This window comes from Rhincodon typus, chromosome 26 (assembly GCF_021869965.1).
Source record: "Rhincodon typus isolate 14 chromosome 26, sRhiTyp1.1, whole genome shotgun sequence".
NCBI lineage: Eukaryota > Metazoa > Chordata > Chondrichthyes > Orectolobiformes > Rhincodontidae > Rhincodon > Rhincodon typus.
The window spans coordinates 496,371-514,891 of NC_063357.1; the positions used below are offsets into that span (position 1 = coordinate 496,371).

The window sequence follows — 18,521 nt, forward strand, 5'->3', positions numbered from 1 at the left end:
TAATTCCTCCTTTATTAACTATGGAATCATGATATGTATGGGTAAGGAACATATCAGACAATTTGGAACCATTCATGCCAGTGTTTATGCTGCATTTAAGCCTCATCCCAGCTTTGCTATCCAATTCTAGCATAGTGATCTCTTGTTCTCTTCCTTAAATGCTTGTCTAGCTTCCCCGCAAATTTATTTATACTGTTTGTTTCACTGACTTCTGTGGTAGTGAGTTCTGTATTCTCTTCACAATTTAGAGCAAATTTCCTTCTGAATTTTCTATTAGATTTCTTGTTGATTACCTTAAAATGACAGTCTGTAGTTAAGTGCCTCTCCAAAAGTGGAAGCATTATAGTGTCAGAGTCACTTAAGGCACCACGAGAGGCCACCAGCACAATGACTCTAGGCTGGTTTGTCGCAGAACAATTCAGTCAGTCCCACTTTACCACTCAATGCCTGGAACCCTTGTAAGGTTTTTTTCTTTCAAGTGTCCATTCATTTTTCCTTTTGGAATTATTGATCCTGCATCCACTACTGTTGTAAGAAATGAGTTCTATATCGTTCCCTCTTGCTGCTTAAAAGAATGTTCTGTATCTCTTAGTCAAAACCACAAGAACTGCATCCCCTAGCCCTTGTATTGTTATGCCTCACTGAAGTAGCATGTTTGAACTCAAACCTCATTATTCCTGCAGCCAGCACAAAAGTTAAAGATTTTGTAAAAGTACGTAAAACTTCCCAATTTACCTGACTTTCTGACCTAGGTTGACAGAAAGTGTGGACCAGGTTTTGCATTTAATAGGAATTACGATTTATTGCAAATAGATTGTAGCTACAGGTAAACAGTTGTGAACTGTTACCTGTAACTCTACATTTTAAAACTGTAAACTTAATAGGTTCATCTGCAATCCTTTCCCCATTGCTTGAACAAGCAGCAGTGTAAACAGCATTTACAGTGAATGTCAGATAATTTAGCTTTTAAAAAGTGCAGCAGTCCCTTCAGCAATTCTTAAAGCAGTCCTTTTTTTCCATTTAAAAATTCAGAAAAATATACTGTATTTACTGCAACCTCAACTTATGGGTTGAGTTTTTCCTTGTTTACTTTATCTGAGCCTTTCATAGAATCGTAGAATCCCTACAGCCTGAAACATACTATGTGGCCCATTGAGTCCACACCGACCCACCAAAGAGCATCCCATCCTTCATTTTCCATTGCTAATCCACCTAACCTCACATCCCTGGACACCATGGGCAATTTTATATAGCCAATTCACCTAACCTGTACATCTCATGAAAGAAACCGGAGCAGACACAGGGAGAATGTGCAAACTCCATGCAGTCAGTCACAAGATCGTGGAATTGAGCCCTGGGGCAGCAGTGCTAGCCACTGTACCACCCTAAGGTTGATCTCATTAGCTTTATCAAATCTCCCCATAATCTCCTTTGCTCTTAGAAGAGCAAACCCAGCCTTTCCTACCTAGTCTTGTAACAAAAACTCTCACTCCCATTGTAGTAAATCTCTTTGAATCCTCTCAAGGATCTTCACATCTCTCTGGTGCCCAGAGCTAAACAAGATCCCTCTAGTTCTGACCTAACCATAACTTTATGTAGATTCAACATTCACGGGGGCCTGTGCCTACAAACACTTGCTGCTGTAATCTATAGAATGCTGAACTGGCACAGTAATTAGAGACAAAAAAACTGCAGATGCTGGAAGGTAAGGCAGATAAACAGGAGGCTGGAAGAACACAGCAAGCCAGGCAACATGGCTTGCTGTGTTCTTCCAGCCTCCTGTTTGTCTACAGTAAATCTGGTGTCGGATCTCCCTGTCAATGGTGAACTTTTGAGCGAGATGGCTGCCAAGCTGTGGGAAGTCCTCAGCATGTTCATCTTTGTACTGTTAGTAAGGTAGAAGCTCACTGAATTGAGGACAAATTGAAATAAGCTGCCAGAGGTGGTGATAGAGGCTGGTAGGGGGAGGTGATAGCCTAGTGTTATTATCGCTGGACTGTTAATACAGAGAGCCAGACAATGTTCTGGGGACCCAGGTTCGAATCCTGCCACAACAGATGGTGGAATTTGAATTCAACAAATGTGTGGAATTAAGAATCTAATGATGATCGTGAATCCATTGCCAATTGTCAGAAAAATTGGTTCACTAATGTCCTTTAGGGAAGGAAACTGCCATCCTTACCTGGTCTGGTCTACATGTGACTCCAGACCCACAGCAATGTGGTTGACTCTTAATTGCCCTCTGGGCAATTAGGGATGGGCAATAAATGCCTAGCGCTCATCCCGTGAATGAATAAAGTTTTTATAAAAAGTTACAACATTTAAAAGGCATCTGGATGGGTATATAAATAGGAAGGGTTTAGAGGGATATGAAACAAATGTTGGCAAATGGTACTAGATTAATATTAAATATCTGGTCAGCATGGACAAGTTAGACTGAAGGATCTGTTTCCGTGTTGTACATCTCTATGACTATGATTTGAAATTACTGACATGGATAAGAAATTGGTTGAGTGGCAGGAAACAAAATGTTGGAATGTTGGACAAGTATTCAAATTGGCAGGATGTGACTAGTGATGTCCTACAGGAATCTGTGTTGGGGAATAATCTGTAATTATTCTCAATTAAAGACTCGGATAATTACAACAGGATATTAATGTTTTAGGTCAATGGGCAGATTTTAATATAAACAAGTGAGGTTATCCATTTCGGACCAAAAGATCAGGGTATATTTTGGAACACACACAGTTAAGTACAGTGGATGTTCAAAAATCACCAAGGTTTAAATTGATGATACCAGGGCATCAGGAGTTAAATTATGAGGAGAGATTAAACAAATTAGGCCTTTATTCTTGAGAATTTAGAAGGTTAAGGGGTGATGTAATTGAGGTTTTCAGGATATTAACAGAGAGAGACAAGGTGATAAAGAAACTATTTCTACTGGTTGAAGATTCTAGAACAGGGGGCATAGTCTAAGAATTAGAGCCATGCCATTTGGGAGAGATGTTAGAAAGCACTGCAACCCACAAGGAGTAATGGAGATTTGGAACACTGTTCCTCAAACCATCATTGTTAAATTTAATGTGAGCTAGACATATTTTCATTAAGCAAGTGTATTAAGGGCCCATGGCAGGGAAATGGAATAAGTCACAGATCAGCCATGATCTTATTGAATGGTGGAGCAGGCTCAATGGACTGAATGGCCTATTCGTTTTCCTGTGTATATTTACGGTGGTCATCATAGATTTGCCAGAGAGGTGTCTGAGTTTACTTTTTCTGTCTGAGCAGCATTTAGTACTCGCACCAAAGGACTGTTACTCTTTAAGATGAACAACTGCTCGCAGGTAAGATTGTAAACATCAGCTATCCCGCAAACTTGGTTGACACTGGTTCAGATTTTGAAAGTTGCAGTTCTATCATGATGAAGCAATTTCAGGATTGTGGTGAAGTTTCTCAGAATTCCAAATGTCTGAAGAACAATCTACAGACACTCACAATTTACTGAATGAAATACTTGGGTCAGGTCATTAATGCAATGACCGGTTCCTGGTATTATACTCTGTATATTCTTTTTGGATTTTATTATTGGCAACAAAGACCATGTCACAGTCAACAAAAATTGAGTAAACAGAGCAGTTGACGTCACTACACTCTTATAGTGCAGTGAGAACAGGACTGTGCATCAGCAACACAATTTTTGAATTTCTACCAGCAATGCAGCTGCTGCGTTCTCCAAATTCAAAGTATGGGCTGTTTGACAAGTGCTAGTTTTCTTTTTGTAGCCAGCTGTACAAGCATTTGGGTGGAACTTCTGTAAAATCAATTATGCTGGACTGGACACTGTCTCTCCTAGGAAAAAATCCTGTTTTCTCAACTTTTAAATGGCCAATATACCAGAGGAGGACAAATAAAAGGTTGCAAAGACACTGATGTTTTCCTTGAAGCGTGGCAGCATTGGGAGGTTGTTACCAGTCATTCAAATGGACAATAACTTGTCCATCAAACTTTATCATGCTTTGTGTCAAATTACTTAATGATGAGGCAGAGTGACAGCAGGGAAGGAAAGAAAAAGAAACAGATTCATCACACAGATCCCATGTGCAGCATTCTGACCTCTGTGCCCAAAGATCATGTGTCAAGAATCAACGTGGTCAGTCATGTGAAGGTGATGGCAGTAGGCTTACTATGACGTGTCTGCCGTTGTACTCCTTCATTTATGAAGCACAAAATGTCTCCTGCTCTGCCACCAGTCTCTTAATTTGTCTTTCCACCTTCTGAGGTCTATGCATATATGCATGTTCCAGTACTGTCATTCAATCTATATTGCCTCTCCCCATATCTAATGCAAAATTTATCACCTCACATTTCACCTTTTTAAAATTATGTCTGCCACTCCTCTGTCTATACTGCAAGCTTGTTGATGTCTTGTCCTTTGCAATTCATGTCATTCATACAGTTTGCCAGGCCTCCATATTTGGTATGATAAGCAAAATTTGACATGTTGCGCAATGATCCAGTAAAAAGAAGCAGTGGTCTTAGCACTGATCTTTGAAGAACACCATTGTCTAGCATGTTACAGTCTGAAAAATATCCATCTATGGTAATTCACTGCTCTCTGCCCTTAAGGTAATATTTTTATCCCATTTCACACTTGTTCTATAAGCTTCAATGTTGTTAATTGACCTTTATGTGGTATCTTGTCAATGCTTTCTTAAACTTCATATTTAGAACTATTACGAGGGTAAAGTGAGTGGAGGTAGTTATAGGGGAGACGTCAGAGGTAGGTTCTTTACTCAGAGAGTGGTCGGGGCATGGAATGCATTGCCGGAGAGGGAAGTGGAGTCAGCCTCATTAGGGACATTTAAGCGGCTATTAGATAGGCATATGGATGATAGTATAAAGTAGGGGTGGAGGTTAGATAGACCTTAGGATCAGGGTAAAAGTTTGGCACAATACCATGGGCCGAAGGGCCTGCACTGTGCTGTACCGTTCTATGTTCTATGTACAACGTTGTTTGCATTCTCTTCTACAACTATCTTGCTTCTTACTTGAACTGGTACTGCAAGAACCCATTGCTCCTCTACCCCACCTAGACATTCTGTTGTTCCTGACCAAAATGCACTGTGTTACTGCTGAATTCCCTTTTAGAACTTCTCTCAATGTTTTTGCTAAATACTACATCCATCGTCTGACCAAGAGAAAGAGTTTCTACCACTAACATACCTTCAACTATTCCTCTAATCTTTTAGCTTCCCAAGCTAAAAGGCAGTATTTATTTCGCTTTCCCACAAAGGAGAAATGTAAAAATTTCTGCATATGGCAACCTATCGCATGGATTTATGTAAGAAATATCACAAGTTTCATGTTCCTGGCCTCCCTCCAGTGATGGAAACTTCAAAACATAGCGCTTCATTTTTAATTTTTCAATGTTTTGCTCACCACATTAATGGCTTCCATCTTAGGATGTTTCATAGTTGTACACACCACTGAAGCTTCAGCAATAGCATCTGTCCTTCTTTGGGAGCGTGATCAAATCACCTGTCCAATTAGATTTTGCAGTTCCACCGTTTCAGTCTTTGAAGCCACTGCATCTTTTTGTAAGACCCTACTTTGTCTAATGGTGATAGGGCTAATGTTCTCCAAGTAAGATTGCTGGTGTAAAGTGACATGAAATTTATTATTCTGTCTGCTTTCCAACAATATATTTAAAAACTACCGATTCTTCTACAAGACCATTTATGACAGACTTTTCGTATTTACAGCTTCCGGCCTGCAAAAACAAAAGTGCACATCTTAAAGATACCTGAAAGCTGCCCATGCATCACCAGTAAAACATGGCTGCTTTCAACTGAAAACAGCCCAATTTTAATAAGGCAGACCTTACTGAGAAATACCAAACTCTAGAGGAATAATTTGGCCATGTGCACATTAATTGGTGGAACTCTCAAATTCCTTAATTATGTCTAATCTTTCCTACTCAGAATCTAGGTGGCATTTTATCTGGACTATTCCATACATTGGATGCGTGTCCACTTTCTAATACTGCACAGTTGAAAGATACTGCCACCAACACATTCATCACTGGACTGAATCTTCTTGTGGAGCAGTACAATGTCTTCTCTTTGATCTGTATCTCCACCTTCTGCCTCTGAACCTTCCACTTCATATTTAGTTTTTGAATAATGTATAATATTAAAGACAATTCATGGCATAATAGTACTTCAAAATACACCTGAAACATCAATTAACTACATTGCATTTCTGGTTTTTTTTCACTTATTGGAAATCCAAAATTCTCTTCACTTCTCAAAACTGTCAACAACATAACTGCCCTCATTTCTATTAGTTATAGTTCTCCTTGTATTGTCACTTGTGACCTGTATCTAGGTAGTCTTGCTAATTTATTGAAACTGTGTCCTCTATTTTCCATTGCTGTGAAGGAATAATTTCCTAGGAATTTGTTTAGTGATTCAGGCATTTGATCTAGCAGTGTATGCAAAACTATAAGTCTGTTCATACTTGATACTTAGGCATGGTGCACTAACTTAGTTTTTCTAAATTTGTTGAACTCTGAGCACACTTCATTACCAATCAAATAATCATCTTTTTCATGTTAACAATCAGTTAACAATCTATCCAACCCTCCATCCATGTTCAAATGACAAGGCTCCAATTCTGAAAGAATTTTGCTTCTTATCTTGCTTATGCATGGTGATGACAGTGCTAAAGCCATACCTTGTTTCCGGTTTGATAAAGAAATAAACTAAATCCATATTGTAACTTCTTCCAATAGTCATGAGGTTCATTTTCAGGAAGTAGAACAGGATAATCCTACTCTAAAATTTAACAGTTTGAAGTGATCTCTGCTAACAATGTTATGCACTAGAAGGTGAAGGCTTTTGAACAGAGTCCAAGCTCACACTTATACTGAGAGCTTTGTTTCAGTTAACCACACTCCGTAAAATGTGCACCCCACTGATTACTGGCTCCCCGTATTTTCAAAACCATTTCAAACCCAATTAATACTGTATTATTATCTCCGTCACTTGCTTCCTTGTTCCACTTTCTCTCAAGAGTCCCTTTAGACCTTATTCAATGAAAACATCAAGGACACCTCACTGTAAGCATTTAGTGGAGTGCAGCCTATAGGTAAAAAAAGTGTTTTCCACAAAGGCATAGTGATACTCCTGCAAGATTTTAACCTACCTATGAGGTGGCAAAGTTAGATGGGAAGGCATGGACTTGCAGAGGAATTCATAGAATGATTTAAGGATAGTTTCTCAGAACAGCATGCTTTGCATTCGACCAGAGAGCAGGCTAAACTAGGCATTTTGCAGTGAGCTAGAATCAAGTCATGATCTCATAGGCGAGGTGCCACTAGGTAGCAGGGACTAAAATATGATTAAGTTTTATATTCGATTTAAGGGAGAGAGGAGTGTGTATGAGACTAAGGGCAATCGTGAGAACATGAATTGGCAAATCAGGTGAAAGGATATGTCAATAAATTATTGCAGGAGCAGATATTAAAAGAGGTATTTTAGAATATGTGGAATACATACATTACAATGAATAGGAAAAATTCGGAGGGAGGATACACTCTTTGGTCAACTAGAAATGTTATAGCTACTATGAAATTAATGAAAGTCATATATAAATGTGGAAAGATTGGGACAGATCAGATGATTAGATGGAATTTTATTTAAAAAAAAAGCAAAGAATCAAAAAAAATTAATGGAAGGGCAAGTTATAATATGAGAGAAACATAGTCAGAAATGTTAAAAACAGGTAGCAAGAGTTTCTATGAATGTTAACTCTTCTGATTTAAAACAAAGTGAGACTGGATAATTAATAATGGAAAATAATGCTTGTTGTAGAGGAGACAAGTAATATTATGGAAGGAAGGTAGAAGTGAACTTAGGAAAATTCCAAACACTAGAGAAATGAAACTGAGTAAATTGTTAGTGCTGTGGGCTGACAACTACCTGGGTCCTGATGGATTCCATCTTGGGATCTTATGAAACTTGGCTTGTAAGATAGTTATTGCATTGGTTTTAATTTTGCAAACCTGTCTTGATTTGGGGATGGGCCCGTTAAATTGAAAGATAGCTAATGTTAATCTTCAATCTCAAAAGATGGGAGTCAAAAAGCAAGAAAGTATAGGGTAGTTCTGTTAGCATCTATCATCGGGAAAATGTTAGAAGTTGTCGTCAAAGAAATTATAGTAGGACATTTAGGTATATTAAAGGCAACCAGGCAGAGTCAACAAGGTTGTATGAAAGGAAAATCATGTTTGACCACTCTGTGGAAGGTCTTTTGAGAAAGTAATATCTTCTGTAATGAAAGGGGGCAGCTGGATGTATCTTAGCCAGATGGTTTTCCAGAAGACATTCGATAAGGTATTACGTCAAACGGTATTGCGGAAAATAATAGCTTATGGTATGGGGGAGTAGCATATTTGCATGGGCAGAAGATTCGCTGGCAATTAGGAAACAGCATTGGCATGTATTGGTCCTTTTTAGGTTAGCAAGAGATAATGAATAATGTACCACAGGGATTGGTGGTAAGATCTCTAAGACACAACAGCAGAATTAGGCCATTCAGCCCCTCAATTCTGCTCCACTGTTTCATCATGGCTGATGTGTTTCTCAACCCCATTCTCCTGCTTTCTCCCGTAATCCTTGAATCCCTTACAAATCAAAAAACCTATCTATCTCTGATTCACCACTGTCTGGCTGAAAAAATTCCTCCCCATCTCAGTTCTAAAGGTTTGCTACTTCACTCTGAGGCTATGCCTGCAGCTGCTGCTAGTCTGTCCTGATGGTGGAAATATCTTCTCAACTTCCACTCTATCCAAATCTTTCTCGGTATTCTATATGATTAAGTAAGATTCTCCCTCGTCCTTCTAAACCCCATTGAGTACGGGCCCAGAATCCTCAACTACTACTCTTATGACAAGCTTCAACCCCAGGATCATTTTTGTAAAACTGGACCCCCTTCAACACCAACACATCTTTCCTTAAATACTGGCCAAAACTGCTGTCAGTATTCCAAGTGTGGTCCGACCAGAGCCTTTTTCTTAATACAGCCTCAGTAAATTTCTGCTCTCGTATTCTAGGCCTCCTGAAATGAACGCTAACACTGCATTCGTCTTCCTAACTGCCAACTGAGCCTGCATGCTAACCTGAAGAGAATCCTGAACTAGAGTTTTCAAATACATTTCTGCTTCAGATTTCTGAAGATTTAGAAAATACCCTGCACTACTACTTCCTATCAAGGTGCATACTCTCACACTTTCCCACATTGTATTCCATCTGCTACTTCTTTGCCCACTCTCTTAGCCTGAAGAGCCCTTCTGCAGGCTCCTCAATGCGACCTGTTCCTTCACTTGTCTCTGTGTCATCTGCAAACTTAGCAACAATGCGTTCATTTCCTTCGTCCAGGTTGTTAATGTATAATGTGAATAGTTGTGGTCCTAACATGGACGCCTGCAGAACTCCATTAGTCACCAGCTGCCATCCTGAAAAAGACCGCATTATCCCTACTCTCTGCTTTCTGCCAGTCAGCCAATCTTCTATCTATACCTCTAACACCATGCACTCTAGTCTTATTTAGCAGCCTCCTATGCAGCACCTTGTCAAAGGCCTTCTGGAAATCCAATAGATCACATCCACTGGCTCTCCTTTGTCTATCTTGCTCATTACCATCTCATAGAATTTTAACAGATTTGGCAGGCATGGACTCCCTTTGATGAAGCTGTGCTGACTCAGCCATATTTTACCATGCACTTCCAAGTACTTCACAATCTCGCCCTTAATAGTGGGCTCTCAAATCTTACTAAGGACCAAGGTGAGGTTAACTGGCCAATAGTTTTCTGTCTTCTGCCTCCTTCCCTTCATAAGTAGGGGTGTTACACTAGCTATTTTCCAGCCCTCTGGGACCCTCCCTGACTCCAGTAATTTCTGAAAGATCACCACCAATGCATCTACAATCTCCTCCATCTCCTTCAGGACTCTGGAGTGTAGTCCATCTGGTCCAGGTGTTTTATCCACCTTCACACCTTTCAGCTTCCCAAGCACCTTCTCTTTGCTGATGGCCACTATGCTCACCTCTATCCCTCGACTCTCTTGGAGTTGTGATATGCTGCTGGTGTCTTCTGATGCAAACTGAAAACTGATGCAAAGTATCAGTTTAGTTCCTCCACCATTTCTTTGTTCCCTATTGCTACTACTGCAATCTCATTGTCCACTCTTGCCTCTCTCTTACCCTTTATATATCGAAAAAACTCATGTAATCTCTTATTATGTGCTAACTTACTCTCATATTTCATCTTCGCCCCCCATATATTTTTCCCTCATTATCCTTTGCTGGTTTTTAAAGGCTTCCCAATCCTGGTTTTCCCACTAGATTCTACCACAATGTATGCTTCAACTCACCGCCTTGACTGTTTATGATGTACATATATGACTTGGAAGAAGGGACCAAAAGTATGCTCACCAAATTTACTGATGACACAAAGGTAACTCAAAAAACTGGGTGCTACAGATTTCCAAACTAGTTTTGGATAGCATACTGGGTTTGTGAAGAGTAATGATATTGTGCTGCAACAGAAGACCAAGATTTCATAGCCTCTCCTGGCTGAACTTGATTTATAGTGAACTTGATTATAGTGGTTTATAGTCAAATATCAGTGAAAGAATGGATACAGATAGGCCAGGATGAGACTGCTGTGAATTTTGATATGCCAGATCAAATTCTGTGAAAAGTTGGACAGAAGACAGTTTTAGTGAAGACATCTGCCTGTGATAAGATTGGATTCACAATTGTCAGCATCTGTAGAGAGAAAGCAGTGTTATCATTTCGAGTCCAGTTCAACTGCAGTTGAACTGTTAACTCTGCTTTTGGTCCACTGATGCTGCTGGACCTGTTCAATTTTTCCAGCAATTTGTTGTTTTGTTTCAGACCTTCAGCATCCACAGTTCTTTGTTTTACATCACATCACAACTGTGAATCTAATATATGTCCCAGAGGAATAAAGCTCAATCTAATTGTGATCTTTAACTGGAAAATTCTCCCAAACAACAATTTTGACAAAAGGATTAGTCACCCAGCTCATGATAAAGGATGGATGGAAGAAGGTGACTTGAAAATATGACTGAGAAAAGTTTTATAAGCTTCTGACCAGGAGGGTTACATAAATAAAAATGTCTTCTTATCTGGAATGTGTTCAAGTCACATCTTATGTTGTTCATGAAGCTATATTGCACAACAATGATGTTGCATAGATTCCTGATGGTTGAACTGGCCTTATTCAACTATTGAAAAAAAGAAGAATGTCTGAATAAAAACCAAAAGAATTGCGGATGCTGTAAATCAGGAACAAAAACAGAAGTTGCTGGAAAAGCTCAGCAGGTCTGGCAGCATCTGTGAAGGCAAAAACAGAGTTAACGTTAAGGTCCGGTGACCCTTCCTCAGAAATGTCTAAACGATCAGAGGTGAGGAGGCATTTATCAAGGGCATGTACATGCACTTCTGTGAACGTTGTAGAGCCCTAGAAAAAATTACAGTGGAGAATGTTATCAACTCATTCAAAGAACGTGGTATATCTGGTGCACTTGATAACACCAAAGATGATAATTTAAGAAATCGTATGGCTAGTGATGCAATTAGAAAAGTTAGCAAGTAAGACTAACTAAATTCAAGTTTACGTCACAGTAGATGAGGTCAGCTGAGTGAAATATGTGACCTGTCATATGTGGGAAGTCATAGACTGTACCTCTGTCCTCGATGCCTATGTGTGCAAAAAGTGCTTCCAACTGCAGAAACTTCAGCTGTGTTTTGTATCTAAGCAGCAGTTGACGGCACTGGCACATCTGCGAGGTGAGAGTGAGGTGGACAGCACATTTGTAGAGGTGGTCACACCACAGCTAAAGGGATTGAGGAATAAAGGGAATGGGTGACCACCAGACAGTCAAAAAGAATCAAGCAGTTAACGCAAGAATCCCTGGGGTCCTGCTCACAAGTTCGTTTTCCATTTTTGGAAGCTGATGGGCACTGGTTCCTCGAGGGAGTGCTGATAGAGCCAAGCTTTTGCACAACAAGCAGCCTAACTGAACAGAAAGCTGGAAGAAGAAAGGAGGAACAATAGTGAAGGGGTTTGATTAGTTAGGGGAACAGACAGGCATTTCTGTGGCTGCACGTGAGACTTCAAGGTGTGTTGCCTTGCTGCTGCCAGGGTCTAGGATGTCAGTGAGCAGCTGCAGAGCATTCTAAAGAAGAAGGGTGATAAGATAGAGGTCATGGTACACATTGGTACCGCCGATTATAGGTAGAATGAGGGATGAGGTCTTGCATCAAGAATTTAGGGAACTAGGCAGACTAAAGAGCAGGATCTCAAAGGTTGTAATCTTCCGACTACTCCCCGTGTTACAAGCGAGCAAGTACATAGGAAAATAGGGCATGGCTCAAGAGTTGGTTCAGGAGGGAGAGTTTTAGATTCTTGGAACATTGGTACCATTTCTGGGAAAGTTAGGACCTGTAGAAGCAGCACAGTCTGCACCTGAACCAGAATGAGATCAACATCCATGTGGGCGGCGTGCTAGTGACTGGGAGGAACTTAAACTAGTTTGGTGGAGGAGAAGATACAGAGTTTGTACAGCAAAGATGCAGCACACTTCAGTAAAGGTTCCAAGACAAAGGGAGTTCAGCCATGTTGAGGGAGAAAGGGGAGGCTGGATGGCACCCACATTAATGCTACGGGGGTAAGATAGGTAAGACAGATATGTCAGTCCATTCCCCTGTGAAATCTCGATATTATTGCCAACACAGAGGTGTGGTTGAGGGACAGGCAAGATTTGGTGACTCAACATTCAGGGTATAGGATCTTTAGACAGGACAGGGGAGGGTGCAAGAGTGGAGGTGATGTACGTTATTAGATAGTAGAGGAGGACATTGGGAGAACATAGAACAGTACAGTGCAGTACAGGCCCTTCGGCTCACGATGTTGTGCCAAACTTTTACCCTAAATCTAAGGTCTATCTAACCTCCACCCCTACCTTATACTATCATCCATATGCCTATCTAATAGCCGTTTAAATGCCCCTAATGAGGCCGACTCCACTACCCTCTCCGGCAATGCATTCCACGCCCCTACCACTCTGAGTAAAAATAGAGTGTTAAATTAGTACTTCACATCTGTCTTCACTATGGAGAAAGAGGATCTAGGTACAGAATTCTGGAAGAGAAACTAAGGTTCTTGAGCAGTTTGACATAGGGAGAGAGGTGATATTGGAGGTTTTGGTGTGCTTAAAAGTGAAATAAGATCCCCAGGTCCGGCTGAGTTGTGTCCCAAGCTGCTGTAGGATACAAGAGAGGGAATTACAGGGTCTCTGACTTGAAGTTTTAATTCCATTCTGGCCATGGGAGGTGCCAGAGGACTCGAGGACAGCTAAAATGATTCCATTTTTCAAGAAGGGTTTGTGGAAGTACACCAGGGAATTTCAGGTCAGTGAATTGCTCATCAGTAACAGGGAAACTATTGGAGAAAATTCTGATGGAGAGAATTAATCTCCTCTTGGAAAAGCAAGGTTTGAACAGGGAAAGTCAGCATGGCTTTGTAAGAAGGAGGTCATGCCTAACAAATTTGATTGAATTTTTAGAAGCAGTAACTAGGTGTGTAGAATGAAGGTAGTGTAGTCAATGTCATTTGTGCAGATTTCAGCAAGGCCTTTGACTAAAGCCCCACATGGAAAACTGATAATAAAGGTGAAAGCACATGGGATCAATGGTAAATTAGTGAGTTGGATCCAAAATTGACTTAGTGACAGAAGATACTGTGGCGGTGGAAAGCTGTGAGATACACTAGACGCCAACCTTCAGTCGTGTACCACCGGGACCAGAGCTGGATCTCTTATTGTTCGCGATCTATATAAACAATATAGAAGAGAATGTGGGGGTGAATGATAATTAAGTTTGCAGATGACTCGCAGATTGGATGGGTGATTGACAGGAAGAATGCCTTGATTTACAAAGGATATAAACAGGTCAGATGGGCATATCAGTGGCAGATAGAATTTAACCCTAAAAAGTGTGAGGTAATGCACTTTGGAAGAAGTAACAAGATATGGGATTCTTCAGCGAATCTTGGGACACTAGGAAAATTGGGAGGAGCAGAGGGATCTTGGGATGCTTGTGCACAAATCCCTGACGATAACAGGACAGGTTAATAGGGTAGTTAATGCATTGGGGATACGTGCCTTTATCATTTGAAGCATGGACATCTTACTGGAGCTGTATAGGACGTTGGTCATTCCACAGCTGGAGTACTGGGTGCAGTTCTGGTAGCCTCACTATTGTAAGGATGTGATTGAACTGGACGGGGTGCAGCAAAGAAGATTGAGAAGAGACCCAATTGAGGTGTATAGGATTGATGGGCATGGGCAAGATGGATAGAAAGCAGCGGTTTCCTTATTTGAAGCGTCACTACAAGATGGTGTGATTTTATGGTGAGAGACAGGAAGCTCAGAGGGGATTTGACAAAAAACGTTGTTTTACCCCAAGGGTACTGGAAATCCAGAATGCACTGCTTGGGAGGATAGTTGAGCCAGGAAACCTCAACTTTTAAAAAGTATGTGGATGAATACTTGAAATGTCACAGTATTTCAGGGCTATGGGCCAAGTGCTGGAAAGTGGAACTAGTATAGATTTAGAACAGAAACAGAAATTGCTGAGAAACTCAGCAGGTCTGGCAGCCATCTGTGGAGAGAATGTTTCAGATCCAATGGACACTTCTTCAGAATGATTTAGAGTAGTTTTTGTCAGTGCAGACTCAGTGGACTGAAGGGCCTCTTCTGTACTGAATGATTCTATATTAATTTATATGCTGTGATTTGAGAAGCAGATTGAAGCAAGATATTTGGTTCTGGCATCGAACAATAGGGTGCTTCAATGGAACTTAGAGGCCACTGCTGAGAAGCGACCCAGGAGCATTCTGGAGGAGTCAGTTCAGTCACCAGTGACTGTCCAGGACAGAATAAAACGGATGCAAGCTCTAGCTGAGCAGCCATTTTAAGAAGGTCTGCTTTGCAGTTGCAGTACTGCTAGAGGTTTAAGTGTGGACTTTGATCAATACGGGGTTTTGGTGAGGGGTATGACCAGCAATGAGGTAAGAACCAGATTAAGATTCTTGTTTTGCTGTCTTACTGTGAAGGGTCAGAGATGGCAGAAATGGTATGGCCCTCTAATAGATGTGGGAAATCAGGGAACAGTCTAGTGTCCTTGACAGCTATGTCTACAGGCAATGTGATTAGCTGCAGCTCTTTACAGACTGTGTGGTTCAGTTGTAGCAGCAGTTGGACACACTGACAAGCATATGGGAGCAGAGAGTGTGATAGACATTAGTTACAGTGATGTGGTCCCACCACAGCTTCAGTCGGGCAGATGGGTAACCACCAAGAGAGGCAGGCATATAGTGCAGGAGTCTCTTGTGGTTACTCCCCTATCTGACAGTTATGCCATTTTGGAGATAGTAAGAACTGCCAATCCTGGAGTCGGAGATAACACCGTGTGGAGCTGGAGGAACACAGCAGGCCAGGCAGCATCAGAGGAGCAGGTAAGCTGACGTTTCGGATCGGGACCCTTCTCCAGAAATCTGTAGAAGGGTCCCGACCCGAAACATCAGCTTTCCTGCTCTTGTGATGCTGCCTGGCATGCCATTTTGGATACTGTTGTGGCTGATAGCCTCTCAGAGGAGTACAACAGCCGCAGCGAGGCCTGTCACCCCACGATTGGCTCTGCTGTAGAGCAGGGTCAGGAAAAGTCAAAGCGAGCATTAATAATAAGGGACTCGCAAGTCAGGGGCACAAACAGGCATTTCCATGGCCGCGATCATGGCTCCAGGTGGTGTGTTGCCTCTCCGGTGCCAGGGTTGAGGATGTCTCTGAGTGGTTCCATAAAATTCTTCAGGGAGAGGATGAGCATCCAGAGATCGTTGGGCAAATTGGTACCAATGACGAAGATAGGAAAAGGGATGAGGTCCTGAGGAGTGACTATGTGGAGTTAGGCAGAAGGTTAAAATGCAGGATCTCGAGTAGTAATTCATGGACTACTATTGGCGCCATATGTTAGGAAGAGTAAGAATAAGAGGAAATGACAGATGAATTTGTGGCTTGAGAGCTGGTGCAGGAACAGGGATTCAGCTTCTTGGATCACTGGGACCTCTTCTGGAGTCGAGATGACTGGTACAAGAGGGATAAGTTGCACCTGAACTTGAGGGGGACCAATTCCTGATGGAGAGATTTGCTTGAGCCTCTAAGGAGGGTTTAAACTAGCCTGGCAGGGGGTGGGATCCAAAGCAGTTGAGCGGCAAAAGAGAAGGTTGAGGACAGTGCAGATGTTAATGAGAGCAAGTTATATAATAAAGGCAGTGTTGGTAATCCTAATTTTAGTCTAGTCTAGTCTAAGGGGGAGGCTATGGCCTAGTGGTATTATCGCTGGACTGTTAATCCAGAGATCCAGAAAAAGTTCTGGGGGAGCAGATTCGAATCCCGCCACGGCAGATGGTGGAATTTGAATTCAATAAAATATCTGGAATTAAAGATCTAATGATGACCATGAATCCATTGCCAATTGTCAGGAAAAACCCATCTGGTTCACTAACGCCCTTTAGGGAAGGAATCCTTACCTGGTCTGGCCTACATGTGACTCTAGACCCACAGTAATGTGGCTAACTCTAAACTGCCCTCTGGGCCACTAGGGATGGGCAATAAATGCTGCCTGGTCAGCGACACCCTTATCCCATGCATGAATTAAAAGAAAAAAGTCAAGAGCGTGGAAGTCTAGTTTATACTGCAATAGGACTGGGATATTATAGCTATAACAGAAACATGGCTGAAGGAGGGGCAGGACTGGCAGCTCAGTGTTCCGGGGTACAGATGCTATAGGAAGGATAGAAGGGGAGAGGAAGTTGCATTTTTCATTCGGGAGAATATTACGGCAGCATTGAGAGAGAGGGCATTCTTGAGGGTTCGGCCACTGACTCCACGTGTGTAGAACTGAGAAATAAAAGCGGGGTGATCACTTTGATAGCATTGTACTAAGCCCCTCCAATAGTCAGCGGGAGAACGAGGAGCAAATATGTAAGGAGATTGCAGATAGCTGCAGGAATAATAGGTTGTAATAGTAGGGGATTTTAACTTTCCTAACATCAACTGGGACTGCCATAGCATTAAGGGGTTTGATGGAGAGAAATTCAAATGTGTTCAAGAAGAATTTCTCATGTAGTGTGTAGATGGCTGTACTAGGCAGGAGGCAAAACTTGACAACCTCCTGTGAAATAAGGCAGGGCAAGTGACGGATGTGTTAGTGGGGGAGCACTTCGGGAACAATGGCCATAATTCCTTTAGTTTTAAAGTTGCGTGGGAAAGGATAGGTCTGGTCCACAAGTTGAAAGTTCTAACTTGGGGCAAAGCCAATTTGATGGCCTTAAACAGGAACTTTCAAGGGTTGACTGGGGGACGTTGTTTGCAGGTAAATGAACGCCTGATAAGTGGGAGGCTTTCGAAAGTAAACTGATGAGGTTTGAGGGCCAGCATGTTCCTGTTAGAGTGAAAAGTAAGGTTGGCAGGAGTTAGGGAATCCTGGATGACGAGAGTCATTGAGGCCCTGGTCAAGAAAAAGGAGGCATATGACATGTATAGGCAGCTGAGATCAAGTGAATTGCTTGAGGTGTATAGAGGGTGTCAGAGTACACTTAAGAGCGAAATCAGGAGGGCTAAAAGGGACATAAGATGGGCTGTTGCATACAAGGTAAAGGAGAATCCAAAGGGATTCTACAAGTATATGGAGGGCAATGGAGTAACTAGAGGGAGAATAGGACCTCTTAAAGATCAACAAGAAGGTCTATGTGCAGAGTCACACGAGATGGGTGAGATTCTAAATGAATAGCTCTCGTCAATATTTACCTCAAGAAAGGAGTGGATGCTAGGAAACTTGGGGAAATAAACGATGTTGTTTTGAAGAGAGTCCACATCACATGAGGAGGTGCTGGAAGTCTTAAAAAATGTATTAAGGTAAATAAATCCCTAGCACCAGGATTTGTGGGAGGCTAGAGAGGAAATTGCAGGACCCCTGGCAGATCTTGTATCATCAAAAGCCTCGGGTGAAGTGCCTGAAGATTGGAGGGTGGCTAATGTTTTGCCATTATTTAAGAAAAGCTGCAGGGAAATGCTTTGAAACTACAGCCTGGTGAGCTGAGCATTTGTGGTGGGTACGTTATTAGAGGGGATTCTGAGAGACCGGGTTTGGAGAGGCATGGACCCATTTTGGATGGCCAGCATGACTTTGTGCATGAAAATTATATCTCATGAATTTGATTTGAGTTTTTTAAAGGGCTGACCAAGAAAGTAGATGAGGGCAGTGCAATAGATGTTGTCTACATGGACTTTAACCAGGCCTTCGACAAGGTACTGTGTGGTAGGTTTTGAGTAAGGTTAAAACTCATGGGATTCAGGAAGAGAAAAGCAAAT

General features: G+C 41.6%; 1 protein-coding gene across 1 annotated transcript in view; it reads left to right on the forward strand.

Moving 5' to 3' along the window:
* The window catches only part of ncor1 (nuclear receptor corepressor 1), a 375,214-nt gene that overhangs the window by 117,157 nt on the left and 239,536 nt on the right, over window positions 1-18,521 (forward strand). The gene's annotated exons all lie outside the window — the stretch shown is intronic.